Source organism: Mauremys mutica, chromosome 2, assembly GCF_020497125.1.
Source record: "Mauremys mutica isolate MM-2020 ecotype Southern chromosome 2, ASM2049712v1, whole genome shotgun sequence".
Classification (NCBI taxonomy): Eukaryota; Metazoa; Chordata; order Testudines; family Geoemydidae; genus Mauremys; species Mauremys mutica.
The window spans coordinates 227,982,839-227,996,973 of record NC_059073.1 but is presented as its reverse complement, the minus strand read 5'-3'; the positions used below and the strand labels follow the sequence as shown (position 1 = coordinate 227,996,973).

The following is a 14,135-nucleotide window of genomic DNA, read 5'->3' as shown; positions in this document are numbered from 1 at the left end:
AAAATAACACCAAATCAGACCGAAGAGGAAAGCCAACTCCTACACCATCCGAATATGATGTTATCACATATTAATTTAAAAATAAGGAGTACAACAATACCTTAGTCTCTGCAGAAAGTAAAGGAAGGCAGGAACAGAAGAAGAAAAGTAAGTTCTGTTATCAGCAGACTTTTCTTCCTACAGTGTGCTTCTCAGAAACAGAACAGTTTTCTCCTATTCTCCCCGTTAATCAAAGAACAATGAATTTGGATAATTAGTCAGAGGGACTAAGAAGCCAAAGCAAACTATTTGACCCTTTATTCCACAAGATATTATTATAGTCCCTTGGTGAGCTTTGTAACTTTAAAACTGAAATTTGTATGGAATAAATGAATATGTATTGTGACTAATGTTTTACACTTTTAAAACATTTTTACTGCATGTACAGTATGCTCCAGCAAAATATCACAAATATCTGAAGTTCAGATTAGCTCTTCCCCTTCCAGCACTAGTTTCTAAATCTGTAGCATATATACACAACACACACACACAAAACTATCACTTCATTATCTGTGCACATGATGCTGTTTTTTCTCTAACGCCTCACAATGCTGTTAGTGCAAGTCAGATGTTATTCTATCTTATAGTTTAATTCTAGAATGTAACTAGAGAGAAAAGAGGCAAAAGTGAAGTACATTACTACTTAGGACACTGGCACATCTACAGGTTAAATGCCATCTCTCTCTCAATTGAGGCCCCAAATTTTGTGTTTGGAGGAAAGTGATTAAGAGTTTTTATAAAACTCAATACAAATATTTCCCTGATATTTAAAAAAATGCAAAAACTTATTTTAAAATGAATTTCATTTCCCTGGTATTTGAAGCCAAACACTGCAGCCTCCTGCTAATGTGGGAGAATCAGAGTGTGAAATGGATTATAAACTGACTATAAGTAACCATAAAAGTGGCATCTATTTTCATTGGCACAGTCAAATGTAAATCAAAAATGTAAAAAGACTAAATGGTAAAAGGTAAATTATCTTTTAGAAGTTAGTAACAGGGAAGGAAACTAATTTTTAAAACATATCTCACCCCCGTCGAGCTGGTGTGGGAGAAAGGAGCCTGGATTTGATTGGGCTGGTAGGGAACAGGCAACACCGGAGACACAAGGTGCTGAGCTGAAGGGCCACCCAGTCATCAGCCCAACCACTTTTTGGCTGGGCTAAGCCCTCGGGTGCTGTTACCCCACGCACCAGGTCACAATGCCACTCACTCAAATTTGTATGGAGATGATGGGTGTAGGGGCTCACAGACCAGAAGGGTCAGGCTGCTGGGGGTGGGGTGCCTGAGAGGAGAAGAGGAGGGGAGCAAAACAAATAATATAAGAACAGCCATACTGGGTCAGACCAAAGGTCCATCTAGCCCAGTATCCTGTCTTCCAACAGTGGCCAATGCCAGGTGACCCAGAGGGAATGAACAGAACAGGTAATCATTAAGTGATCCATGCCCTGTTGCCCATTCCCAGCTTCTGGCAAACAGAGGCTAGGGACACCATCCCTGACCATCCTAGCTAATAGCCATTGATGGACCATGAACTTATCTAGTTCTTTTTCAACCCTGTTATAGTCTTTGCCTTCACAACATCCTCTGGCAAGGAGTTCCACAGGTTGACTGTGCATTTTGTTTGTTTTAAACCTGCTGCCTATTATCTTTGACATCTCTCTCACACACACACACTTTAAACGGTGCTCCTCAGCACCTGCCTGGAAACCAGAGATTCAGCTGGTCTGGAGCCTTCCCTATCTGTGCTCATAGAATCATAGAATATTAGGGTTGGAAAAGACCTCAGAAGGTCATATAGTCCAACCCCTGCTCAAAGCAGGACCAACACCAACTAAATGATCCCAGCCAAGGCTTTATCAAGCTGGGCCTTAAAAATCTCTAAGGATGGAGATTCCACCATCTCCCTAGGTAACCCATTCCAGTGCTTCACCACCCTCCTAATGAAATAGTGTTTCCAAATATCCAACTCAGACCTCCCCCACTGCAGTTTGAGATCATTGCTTCTTCTTCTGTCATCTGCCACCGAGAACAGCCTAGCTCCATCCTCTTTGGAACTCCCCTTCAGGTAATTGAAGGCTGCTATCAAATCCCCTCTCACTGTTCTCTTCTGCAGACTAAATAACCCCAGTTCCCTCAGCCTCTCCTCGTAAGTCATGTGCCCCAACCCCCTAATCATTTTCATTGCCCTCCGCTGGACTCTCTCCAATTTGTCCATATCCCTTCTGTAGTGGGGGCCTTCTTGGCAACAAGGGCACACTGCTGACTCATATCACACTGCTGACTCACAGCTTCTCGTCCACTATAATCCCCAGGTCCTTTTCTGCAAAACTGCTGCTTAGCCTGTTGGTCCCCAGCCTGTAGCAGTGCATGGGATTCTTCCTTCCTAAGTGCAGAACTCTGCACTTGTCCTTGTTGAACCTCATCAGATTTCTTTTGGCCCAATCCTCCAATTTCTCAATCCAAACCACTTCTGGAATTATGCCTAGGGAGGGAAGGGGAGAGGTTTCCCACCTCCCCTTGCGAACCTTAGACCAGGCTCTAAGATGTGTGGCTCCATCACTGTACGTAAATCCTTTCTGGGCATGTAGGAGCTGCAACCCTTCCATTGTCGCTCTTTAATGGAGTTACAGTTTGCACTGCATTTCCAAGATGCTGTGGATCTGACCAGATCACAAATTTTTAGGATCAGGAAAGAAGTTTTCCAGCAGAAAGACATCCAGCAGATTTTTTCACTTTCCTCGCAGCATGTTGGAGGCCTGGTTTTAGATTAATAATGAATTATATAAGTAAGAAGCGGAGTCCCCAGTTTGGTTGCAACTTGTGGCCGGTATGCAATGCAGGTGAGAGGCCCCAGCTCCCAGAGATAAACATAAATAAGGGACTCAAGAGATAGTTGGTGGATAGTTGGTAGGGAAAGGGACCTCAGTCGGAAGACTTGAGGCCTCTTCTAATCATGGGTACCCTCATTTCCCTTCGCAGGAGTGTAAGGGGTAAGATGAATCCTCCACGACCCTATTATTTCTACCAATCTCTGCTCACACACTTCTATTCCCTTGTACTCTCTACCACACAGTACCTTTTTCAAAACAGGTATTGGAAGGTATTATTATGACCTAATAAGTACATATTTTCTATTGTTTGAATTATTCCATCAGAGGATTTTTTTTAATTAAAAAAACATAGGGAAATAGATACAAAAAACTAAATTAACATGGCATTAAAGGCTAGGTTTAACTCTGTAAATTGAGAAAACTAGCATTTTCTATAGTAACCTTAGACAAAGCTTTACTGATTTACATATCATTCTTTATAGATCAACTGATGTAATGTATTGAGATCTTGACCTGAATGGGAAGTGCTCAAAGAAATAAACGACAGCTGAAGTCTGTGGGGGCCACGTTTGGATTATTCTACAACCTTCCTTTGCCTCACTGACACAAGGAACCGACCCTGGAATTAATTTAGCCAATTGACTTTAAGGAAGACCCAGGAATGGGGTTAACTAGCCCTTTTTCAAATCTTCAGGGGATTAGGAACATTCCTCTGTTCTCCTGAACTAACCTATTTTCCTCTTGCAACTCCTCATGTACTGGAATTTTTTACCCGAACCTGAATAAATTTTGGGGGAAGCTAAGTTCATATTGAGATTCAGTCTCCAATTCAGAGAGGTGTATCCTTTCAGCATTAACTCCCCAGAGCATAAGTCAAGTGCTGGGTTTTTTTCCCCTTGAAATCTTCAGTGCAAGGCTGGCAATCAACAAAACAGGTGCTATGTTTCCTACTTTTATGGTGGTATTTCTTGATTTTTTTTTCACCTTGGTAAACGTAACTGAAAGCTTTGCTTCTACCATGAGTATTCACATGGCCTAAAGAAAAAATGCAGGCATTCATTTCTAGTCATAAAAATAATAGCAACATTGTAGATGTTAATTAATGACTTTAGGATACTCAGAATTCAGTTATTAGTTAGGAACAATTAGAATTAAAAAACACAAAGAAATGAGAGCTCCAATTATCATTTATCTGAGTTAGCTGGTGAGAAGCTGTAGTGGAGCAAAGCTCTTCTAGATGTCCTGTCTCACAGGTATCAGTTTCAAACACATCTAAATCCTCACAAAGGCATAACACCTTACAGCATACTGCCTCTCAAACGTATCTCATTTTGAGGGACATCACTCATTTCAGTCCAGAAGTTCCACACACATTTGGTGTCCCCTCACTCTTACTGTTGAAAGTTATTTTCATCAGTAATAAAGAATCATGGAAACTGAGGTTGTAGGAAGAATAATTTACACACTGAGGGTATGGCTACACTGGCGAGTTGCAGCGCTGGTGGAGGCTTTCCAGCGCTGCAATTAGTAAGTGGCCACACCTGCAGGGCACTTCCAGCGCTGCAACTCCCTGGCTGCAGCGCTGGCCGTACACCTCACTCAGCATGGGGAATAAGGATTGCAGCGCAGGTGCTGCAGCGCTGGTCATCAAGTGAGGCCACACACCAGCGCTGTTATTGGCCTCCAGGGTATAAGGATGTATCCCAGAATGCTTTTAACTAAATTACTCCCTTTGTTTTGTTATGCAGCCTCTCTTTGTTTTGTTGTGAACCTCCGGAGCTCCGTTGCTACCGGAGCTGCTCTACCGGAGCTGCTTATGTAAACAAACACAGCTCCTGTTTGCTGTGATCAATCTGTGAACAATCTAATGGTCTGCAGGCTTTTGCAGTTAAAGAAGAAGGGGTTGGGTTTTGTTGTCAACTCGGCTGGGCTCCATGCACCAGGAACTGCTTCAAACAGCTCCTGTTTGCTGTCATCAATCTGTAACTACTGTTAACAATGAAATGAGATAACCCCCTGCCTGTCTCATTCACAGGGGTTGAGTGTTTGCTTTGCTTGAGAGAAACGGGGGGGGGAGGTGGCAGAGGGGGGAAAGAGAGTATGTTGGATGCAGGCTGTTTGCAGTTAACAGTAAGGGGGTGGGAAAATTTTCTGATTTTGCACAGTGTCAGTTCCAAAAATCCACTCTCTCTTCCCCCCCCCCCCCGGTCCCTGTCACATTGCCCCACACCCCCCTCTTTTGAAAAGCATGTTGCTCCCACTTGAATGCTGGGATAGCTGCCCATAATTCATCACTCCCAACAACACTGCAAATGCTGCAAATGTGGCCACACTGCAGCGCTGGTAGCTGAGAGTGTGGCCACACACCAGCGCTGGCCCTGCACAGCTGGACGACCAGCGCTGCAACTACCAGCGCTGCAGATTTGTAAGTGTAGCCATACCCTTAGAATTTCAGCTTTCCTTTCTCTCTGTCATTTTAAGTCTGTCACACACTGCTTTTCACATTTGGGCCTTGGCAAGTTAAAGGTATAACCTGAAGTGGATGGCTGATGGACAGATAAGGGAGACTAGCATCTTTCATTATGTGAGCACAAAACACTAGGGAAAGTGACATGCTATTTGGCAAATAATACTATACTAAGTAACTTCATTTCTTCTACAGTTGCACCCGGATTTATGCAGCATTATGCATTACTACATGTGCTCTTTAAACAAAAAAATCTTTAAATCGTTAAAACTGTGAAAAAATTAAACATGATAAAATAAGTTGAACTGTCTATTGTTATTTATACTTAAATAATGTGTTTTTACCATAACCTGAGAGATACATGTAGTATTTCTACATTATTAAAGACATTATTAAATCACCTATACATAAGAAAGATTTTAAATTATTGTGGAAACCTTGATAGAATAATGTCAGGTTGACCTAAGCTCCTCCCCATATTAACATTTGATTAAAATAAGACTTTACAAACCCCCAAAGCAATACACTGTAAATGTGATGATGTACAAGCATTCCACTGTGTTGTGCTAGTTAATGAAAGCCAGGAAGTGAAACATTAAAATCACCCATACTGACAAATGCATCAGTATTAATGGTGGAAAGCAAAATAGATTTTTAAAGTTTTTAGCTTTAGTAATCTGAAGCAATAATAGGTAAGGAATTTTGTTTTTAAATACACACTATGAATTTTAACCAGTTTTCCTTTAACTCTGAATTTTCTGAAATTTTATGCAGCTATAATCACAACCTTAACATTCCATTGATGGTATTTTATTCATATAATTATCTACTCGTTTCAATTTTCCTACAGTGCACTTAAACACAATTGTAAATGTAAAATTTCAAAGAAAATCCTCTACTACATGTTTTCTCTCAGGTCCCTCCCCTTCGCCCTCACCTCTTCCTTTCAACCATACCAAGGAGTACTGTTTAAAAAAGAAACTTGTACCCAACGTGCCACATTAAGCTTTAAAGTACTAGATTCACATCTACAAAAAAATTTAAAAGCCATGGGAGTTTTTGTGGACAGTTTACATATGGTTATTAATATAGTCAGTTCTGTTATGTCCCAGAGAAAACATCTTATTAGTTCTACAATTAAATGATTCAGCAACCATCCACACTATCTTTGCCTTTTAACAGTTGCAATCAGTAGCAGATCTAGGTGTAATCAACAGCAGCAGGGGGTTTTAGGAAGCAAAACAAAACAAAAACAGTAGGGATCTTTACTAGTATACAGTAATTGATATAAGGAGACATTTTATTCTAAGTTAGCCCAAGATATAAGGAAGTTTACACATGTGTTGCATTCTATTATCTACAATTAACATTCAATTCATCAGCAGCTATGCAATAAGCTATTTTAAAATGGTTTGATATTGTTTAATCTTTTATGGAGTTCTTCTGCCCCTCCCCCCCAAAGGATCATCTGTGTCTCCAACATAGCATTTAATGTTCTCCGTTTACTTTTTATGATACAAGGCCAATGTTGGAGTTACCATAAATTCAGCTGAGACCTGGACAATTCAGAATCCACAGATATCACCCCTTAAACTGGTGAGTGGGCTGCTCCTGTGAAATATTCCCTTCCCTGTAAGTCTGCACAGCTCTTTCAGCCTCTGCTATGCATGGTAACAAAACTATAGCTCCCAAAATGAAGAATACCATATACATACATATATACATATAGACATTTATAGTCTACCTAAATTTTTGTGCTGTTATCTCTTTCCACTAACATTACCCTACATGTAGGAAAGTAACGCATTTTTGCTATTCAAGATAAATTGATAGGTGGCACAGTAATTTAAGTGCCCTTTTGCTTTTGAGATCCGAGTTCAATTCCTGCCTGGGACATACATGGTAAATGAGTTTTCTGCCCTCCAGGTGTTACAGATATTATTGCCACCCTCCACTGCACTGAAAACTACTGACGGGAAAAAATTAAGTCACAATAAATGAGAACAGTTTCGTTTGCTACTGCTCAATGGTAACTAGGTCCCACCATAGAGGTAACTTCTTTTCGGTACATTAGCTAAAATATACAGTGTTTAAAAATGTTTAAAATTCCCCGAAAGAAATGAGATACAAGGAATTTAATTTTGAATGTAATTAGCTAGCTTTTCTGCTTTATTAAAATCATAACAATATTTAGAGATACATTTGTTAAAATCTGATATAGAATCCACTCTAGAGTCTAAATATCTGGGGGGTTTTCCAGCCATCCACTGTTGTTGAGAACATACACTAGTAGAAACTGTACTGTACATATGAGGTGGATTGATTAGTTGTGGTAGTGCCTAGGAACTTCAATCAGGATCAAGGCCCCATTGCATGAGGCAATGTACAATTAAATGCACAGGTAGGCCTGGCCTCTGCTCCATGATCTCTGCCCCACAAAACTTAGAGCCTAATTTGATACAATACATAGCAAGTGTGAAATAAAACAATGAGTGTCAAGGAGACAAAAGTGAAAATAATGAAAATACCATATAGTCACAAGGTAGCTATTGTAACAACTTAATGGTTCCTTGATGGTTCCAAATCATCTTACTTTTTAATAAATAATAAAATCAGCTAATTCTGACTGTTGTATAAATTAGTCTTCTTGGTTGGCTGATTTCTTGTAGGCATCACAGTAAAAGTGTTTCTTGTGGAGCAGTGTTTGCCCTCATTTATATCTGAGGAGATAACACACTCATGATATCTCATTCATGTGTGGAGCCTCAATTCAGAACCAGCAGGCTGCTGGTCACAGATGCACCAGAGAGTCTTCCACTATCTTCCCCAACCAGAAGGGCTTCCAAACTTCCAAAAGTTCCCCTAACAGGGAAAGACAACTCTGAGCATTTAAGCAAGAGCATTGTTCTTGTATAAATCTAACTGCACAACTGCTAGAAATATGGGGCCCAGCTTGCAATTTTCTCCTGCTGGAAGATGAAAGGCAGTTTCACAGAGAAGAGAGCCAGAAAAAACAGACTCCATCAGGACCTTGACCAATCTGGGGGTAGACAGACATAATTACTGGCAAACTGAGGCTTACATAGGAAAAAAGGGACTAATTAAGGGAGGTGGATGGAGACATGGGTGTGAGATCCTGGGATTCACCTTTTGCAATAACTTTAACTCAGTGGTCCCATCTTTCCTGCTCACCACCACAAGGAGGTCAAAGGAAGAGTCAGGAATGGCAATACAGTAGGCTATCTTTTAGAATGAGAATGGAGTATGCATCTGCAACTGTATGGCATCAGTCACCTGAACTCCTGCTATATACTCTAACAAGTCAGGGATCTGCATTTCAGTGTTTGCTATGCAAGAGCTACGAGTTTCAAGAGACTGTCTCTAAATTAGTGTGAATTTGGACTCACCACAATATTATCCCTCTGAAATTTTTCCAGGTTGTGGGATGAGATAAGATAAAAAGGTTTTGTTTTGGTCTGAGAATAAGACAGCAGCTCACACAACAACTAGACATTCAAATTCTCCTCAAGTTATGCAACTGATATGAGCCTTTGTACTGCCTGCCTCGTCTATAGCATATACTACAGGGCTCACCACATTCCAAGCATTGTTAATAGTATAGCTGACTCGTTTTCAGGAGGACAGATTTTGCCCTGAGTACAAGGACATCTGAAATATTATAATGCACTGATTCCCATAAAGGGTGCCCAACAGGCTGAACAATTAAGGTGTTGTCCCCTTCTGTATCTTATAGTTAAGTCTGCAAGTCTGTCACTAAGGTCATGGATTCCATGACTTTCTGGGATCTCGGTGACTTCTGTAGCTGCAACTACCTTTGCAGCTGACCTCAGGGCCGCCTGAGCAGCTGGCCCTAAGGCCAGCCATTCAAGCAGCTGCTGGGGGCCGATGGAGCAGCAGCAGCCCCCAAGCAGCAGTGGTCCCAGGGGCAGCCCTGGAGGCCAGAGGAGCAGCGGTCTCCAGGGGCCTCGAAGAAACAGGTGGAAGGGGGCAGTCAGCCCCCGCCGCCAGAGCTGGGGCCAGCTGTTGGCCCGTGGGGCCCCCCAGAGTAGCTGTGTCCCAGGGCCCTAGGAGCTGATAAGTTTTAGTCGGGGTATTTATAGTAAAAGTTATGGACCGGTCACGGGCAGTGAATTTTTGTTTATTGCCGTGACCGGTCCATGACTTTTAGTAAAAATACCCATGACTAAATCTTAGTACTGGTCTACACTTGCGGGGGGGGGGGGTTGGGCGGGAAGAGAAATCGATCTAAGATACACAACTTCAGCTACGAGAATAGTGTAGCTGAAGTCGACGTATCTTATATCGACTTACCTCGCGTCCTCACAGCGCGGGGTTGACTGCTGCCGCTCCCCCATTGACTCTGCTTCCGCCTCTTGGCAGTGGTGGAATTCCGGAGTCGACGGCAGAGCGATCAGGGATCGATTTATCCTGTCTACACTAGATGCGATAAATCGATCCCCAATATATCGATCACTAAGACCTGCCCTTAGCCTTACTTATAGTAAACCATAACAAAGGGGGATCAGGGATTCTCATTTTTCACCTCCAGCTCACATATGACGGCTATCTTTCTCTAACAAACAGTCCATTTACAACTGATCCATTCATGATCTTCATCATCTGAATAATGAAGGAAGGGATGGGAGAAGGAACCACACATTTCCCCAAGACAAAGATGATCCTAATATCCTATATATCATGAGACGTGTTGACCAAAACATTAGTTCTTCTAAGCTGCCTTCTTAAGGTCATTCGAGTTGAGTGGTAGAGATCCTGGGAGATTTTTGCCTTCCTCTGCAACATGATGCATGGGTTACTTGCAGGTTTAAAGTAGTGTAAATGGTGGATTATCTGTAACTTTAAATTATGTCTTTAAATTATGATTTGAGAACTGCAGTAACTCAGCCAGAGGCTATGGGTTTGCTACAGAAGTGGGTGGGCGAGGTTCTGTGGCCTGCAATATGGGGGAGGTCAGACTAGATGATCATGATGGTCCCTTCTGGCCTTAAAGTCTATGAGCTACCAAGAAAGAGCTGTCAGAAAGCATGTACATAAGTATGGGATAGAACCCCTTGGACTCCACCTCTCATAGACGGACCAAAAGAGAAGACAGCTCAGTCATCATAGTATGGGACAATGCCTGGCTGCAGTGGTTGAGGACTACCTTTCCCCTTGTTCCTCCTTATCAAAAATAAATTCCTAGATAGCCTTTGCAGACACTGGACTTTAAAAGGTGTCCCCAGAAGCAATTACTGGATTCACTCCATCTGGGTTTGGAAATGCCCAGTCAGAAACAGGCAGGGCTCACAACAGGGATTAACCAAGCTGCCGCCCAATATACCTGCAAAAAATTAATGGGCATGAGGGCTCTGTCTCTTGGCACTAGAGCCAGGTTTCACATTCATATACATAAACAATTGGCTAGAGTTGTCTCTGAGGTATGTGAGTCTAGTGCACCGAACCTGGATTTGAGGTCAAGGAAGAAAGATTTAGGTCATGTTTGTTGAATGAAAAGAGCAAACTGAAAAGAGAAAAAACAATGATGTGTTCTTTAACATGTGAAATGTACTATATATTATTATAATACAGAGCATTCAAAACTGTCCTTGTGTGTTTCTTTACAACTATATGAATAATGCTATAGGAACTCTTCACTAAGCACAAGGCAGGAATCCATATGTTTTGTATTAAGAGGTTGTATTTTGCTATACAGGTCACTTATGCACCACTGGACCTTGACTAACACCACAATCCACAACTGCTACAGTATGTGAAGCTTAAAAGTTACAGGAATAACTGAGCAATTATAAACTACTACTTTGGCTTTTATGATGTACCTGTTACATGATTTAGAAATGTAAAATTTACTCAAGATTTATGTGATTCTATATAACTGAAATGTTTTAACTATATTCTTCTCCTCTATTTTTCAAAAGTTTGAAGGTGAAAGAATCAAAACTGTTAAACTGAAAACTTTTAATGCATTTCAGCACATTTAGCTTCACTTCCCAGACTAACAAATGATGATTAAACACTACAGAACGTAAAAGGAGAGACATGCCCACACGCACACACACACAACTTACAAAAGATTTCCTCCCATGGCTATACCATTGCTTTGCAGACAACAAGCTAATTTGGGTTCCTATCATGCATCTGATCGGTCATACAGCAATACAAAACAGAAATAAGTAAAGACGACCATCTGCTTGTTAGCTGAAACTATAAAAGTACATCTTTTTAATAAACAATAAAATTACTTTGACAGGGCAGAGACCACCTGAATAGAAAATCAAATATTTCATGTTATTTAAGGTGTATGTCTGCTGGCTATTAAAATACTCCTCTTTAATTTATTACAGCAACACACACAATACTCATGTCATCCTCATTTTCTAAATCAATAATCAGCACAGCATGCTTCATTAACAGTGACCAATCACGAATGAGCTGGGGATCTCATTTTACAACATGAGCATTCCTAAGACATAAACCATCTGCTACTTGTAGTAACAGAAAAATCAAATTAATCCATTCTTATCATGCATTCAGATTTTAAAGCAATTAAAGATGCTCTTAGTGTAATCGCAGCCACAGAAGTAGTTCTGTAATGAGGAAAGCAAACTCTTCACTGAACTTTCTGTCATTCTCAATACATTTGAAAACTTTACAAGCTTTCTGCACTCCAGTGGGCCATTGTTCTCCGAACACAGATGTTGAAAACAACAAGCAATTTTTATTAAACATTTAATCTTTGCACATTTGAAAATGTTTAAATACTGAACAGTGATCAAAACAGAACATAAACACAAAAAATAATTGTACAATAAAATAATGTTCAGGGTCTAAATCTACAATTCTAGGAAATTCAGAGAAAAAGCTTCTCACTACATCCTTAATTCATACCACTATGCCCACCTTTTGCAGCACATATGGTATGTAAGATCATACGCTATTCTCATACGCTTGCAATATGTGAGAACAATGGTGTAAGAAACTTTAAGTCTGAAATTTCCTGGATTTTGGGGGAGTGGGAGTTGACAGATTCTTATCTTTTTTTAATGCCAGTTTAATCTTTAAGAAAGATGTCAGATGGACATCTGCTATCCACAGAGCAGGCATAACAATGGGCAGTAGCAGCATAAGCTTTTTTCACTGACGCATCAATATAGCCTTCAATCTGAGAGGACATTCTAAGGTGAGAAGGTAATTGGGTCTGCTAAGGCAACCCACAAGAGTGCCAGTCATAATGGAGGTTTTGGGATGCTGTATGTTATCCATTAGAAATTAAACTAGAAATTGCATGTTTATCTACTATCAGGTATTAGTAACTTTAGCTTACTATTGACTCCTGTTGGATTCAAACCAATTGCCTTATCACAAACGATTTGTATATCCCTGTAAGACCCCAAACTATTCAACCCCCACATTAAAGGTTATGTTCAAATTCAAAAAAGAAAAAACACATTATGTACCAACTGTTTTCAAATTAACAGTGCATGACCATCAACTTAACCACTAACTTAAGACACTAATTTCTCTTTTTTAATGCAGCTCCATCATGGATCAGAGTTCCCAGCTGGTGTTATAACTGCAGCTAGTGACATCGCAAACCTCTAAAGAGCCCTAGAAGGTAAGCTACACATGAAGTAATGGTAAATCTAGATTTTCTTTCAATACTATGCATTTTTTAATGTTTAATATTCTATACCTTATAAGATATAAAATAAAATTTTAACTTTTGCAATCTGCTTAGTACTAGAGAGAATACAAACTAACTTTATCTATAGTATAGACCAGGGGTTCCCAAACTTGGTTCATGGCCTGTTCAGGGTAAGCCCCTGGCGGGTCGCAAGAAGCTTTGTTTACCTGAGCGTCCAACAAGTATGGCCGCTCGCAGCTCCCAATGGCTGGGGTTCACTGTTCCCAGCCAATGGGAGCTGTGGGAAGCTATGCATGTTCTGAACACTCTTCCGCTGTGGAGGTGAAGTCACCAACAAAGTGCATTTTGGGATATTACTTCAGGTAAGAGTAGAAGATGATTCACTTTTGTTAATAACCTTGCGGGCCTTCAATACAAGCAGAATAAGAATGAAGACACACATTTTAAGTACATCTGAATGGCTTCAAAGGCCATCTTACACTACTTAGGGGTACTCAATATAGTAATGTTTGCACCTTCTCTTTACAGGTCTCAAACACTACAACACACCATTAATATCATAACATAGTACATATTTAGTAACAATCTGTGTATTTCTGAAAGGGTAAATTAACAGTCTACAGTATTAACTTAATGGTCAACAGAATAAGACTGCAATTTACACATGACTCAAGTCAGTATTGATATGGAAGACCATAACCTCATTCTAGTCTATCAAAATTGGTACCAATGGGAACAGAAGAAACCAGTGAACTGCTGGTATAATCTAACCAGATAAATTGTAACAACTATCCTAGAAGCAATTTCCAGATAGACTGCAACCTTCTTCATCCCCTTAGTCACTTGCTAGTTTTGGTAGGACTACTTGTGGGAGTAACTACTCATCACTGGGTGTAAGGAGAGATGTGCATCAAAATCTGGTCCAAAATTATTACCAAGTTTTCAGCCTCATAACTAAAGCTTTAACAACTGAGGTTTTAAACAAACATAACTCATTGATACAAAGCAAAAGAAACAGGCTAACCATTTCCTCATTCTTTATAAAGTATCTCTTTCTAAGTTCCATCCGCTTTTACTAAATAAGGTAAGCTAAATTCTCTCTGAAAAAAAAT

At 40.4% G+C, this 14,135-nt stretch overlaps 1 protein-coding gene across 12 annotated transcripts in view; it reads right to left on the bottom strand.

Annotated features, from left to right (window-relative positions):
* Nucleotides 1-14,135, bottom strand: part of TBC1D5 (TBC1 domain family member 5) — a 503,676-nt gene that overhangs the window by 339,339 nt on the left and 150,202 nt on the right. Inside the window, exons 1-2 of one of the 12 annotated variants that reach the window (XM_045005381.1) lie at nucleotides 1,071-1,162; nucleotides 101-213 (exon numbers count right to left, since the gene is read on the bottom strand). The exons of 9 other annotated variants lie outside the window; for them this stretch is intronic. The gene's annotated coding sequence lies outside the window, so the exon portion shown is untranslated. Of the gene's footprint in view, nucleotides 1-100; nucleotides 214-1,070; nucleotides 1,181-14,135 lie in introns of those variants that run through there. 2 more of the 12 variants (XM_045005382.1, XM_045005387.1) reach the window with 2 other exon arrangements.